Here is a 1,769-nt window from a genome sequence, read left to right as displayed (position 1 = left end):
TCACTCTTGGCTTTGTGGTTTACCAGGATTTCCATCGTTTTTATCACCGCTCGATTTGTTATTCCATATCTGATGTCGTGGTCTTGTCTCTGAGCTGTATATGCATATAATTCGATCAAGTCATATGGGTTGAGGTTGATGAGGTCGTTCTTGTTAAAGACGCAAACTAACCCACGTGCTCTTTCCATAATAAACTCGACGTATCGGGTGGCTCGATTGGCAAATGTCTTTATTTTCATATCAATGACCCTCCTTATCCCATCATTCGAAAAGACAGCCTGGGGTGCTTGAGTGGTCTGTCTAATGAATCTATGGTGTAGGAGGTCCACGGACTCAGGCGATAAGATTGGAGGGTTGATAGTCAAACTGTCATCACGGTCTTGGTAAAGATATTGATGAATATTCTCAAGCAAAATGGGTTCCCAGGGCGGCAAATCGAGACGTCTCCTCATTGACTCCATGCTTTGTATTATTTCATCAACCAAGCTCTGAGGAGGTTGCCTTGAGGAAGAGGGAGCATCCGCATGCACCATGGGTTGATGGGTTAAGGGTTGTATATGGGTTGGTGTTGGTTCAGGTTGGGTTGGTTAGGGTTCATTTGGTTCGGTATGAATGGTTTCTGGTGCATGAGATTCGGTAGGAGATTGTTGTTGTTGGGGTGATGAAGGTTGTAGTGTCAATGGTTCAGGTTGCATGGATAAGTTGAATGGTTGAGTGGTGCGTGGTGTTGGTGAAGGGGTTAAGGGTAGGTTTGTTGTGGGTGTAGAAGAAAGAGGTTGGTTTTGTTGTGTTGGTGGGGTAGTTGGTTCTCCATCGGTTGAAGAGCTCAACACGATGGGCTCTTGGGTTTCAGCGAAGGGAACTTGTATATTTACATCTTCAGAGGGCAGAGCCTCTGGTTCCATTGTTTGGGTTCCTTCTGGTGATGGTGGTGGTTGAGGTGATGGTGATAGTGGTGCAGCGGATTCGGTTTGTTGTGCAGCCGTGGCCTATGTCTCCCCCTCATGAGGTCCAAGACYTTGATCATCGGGGTCTTAGTCGTCATGCCTAGGCCTCTTGTGCGGGCGGCTGCTTGAACAAGAGGCTTTTGGCCTCTTCTTCTTCTTTTCCTTCCTGAAGGTAGCGAGGTATTCCTTCAGGGTGGTCTGCCGTTGACTCGCCTCCATTGTTGATAGGAGGGAAGTTGTGCGCCGTTGTTTATCGGCCAGGTTCTGGGAGAGAACCATTATTGGACGAGTGGCCCGATGAACAAATTTTACACTGATCTCGTTAAAAGATAAGACCAGTGCCCTCAACAAAGCTTGCAAGTCCGCTCGTGTGGCGAACTCGGTCGTGGAGGATAAAGTTGGTGGTGGCATGTCGGAGGTGGATGTGTATGGGGGAATGGGAAGGTTGGTTATTAGGTCTCTCACCTCTGCAGTGAAAGTGGAGAAGGCTTCATCGAAGGATTGGCCTGCAGAGGAAGGTGGTGGTTGAGAAGTGGGTTGGGGTATTTGGGCGAGTATAGCGGCGGGTAGTTGGGTGAGGGTGTCTTGGATGGAGGCCATTTGGTGGGTGAGATTGGCTATGGAATCATCGATAGATGTGGTGGATGGTTGTGGTGTTTGGTGATGGACTTGGGGGGGGATGGTTGTGGATAGGGAGTGAAGGTTGCGGAGGATGGTTTGAAGTTGGGTGATTATGTAGGTGAGGTTCTCATCGGCCTCAATTGCCTGGGCCGTGAGGGTGGCGATGGATTGGATGATGACTTGGTTTAGTTGGGTGGCTAG

Source organism: Cynara cardunculus, assembly GCF_001531365.2.
Source record: "Cynara cardunculus var. scolymus isolate 2C chromosome LG 2, CcrdV1, whole genome shotgun sequence".
NCBI classification, from domain to species: Eukaryota; Viridiplantae; Streptophyta; class Magnoliopsida; order Asterales; family Asteraceae; genus Cynara; species Cynara cardunculus.
Note: the sequence above shows the minus strand (reverse complement) of the source record.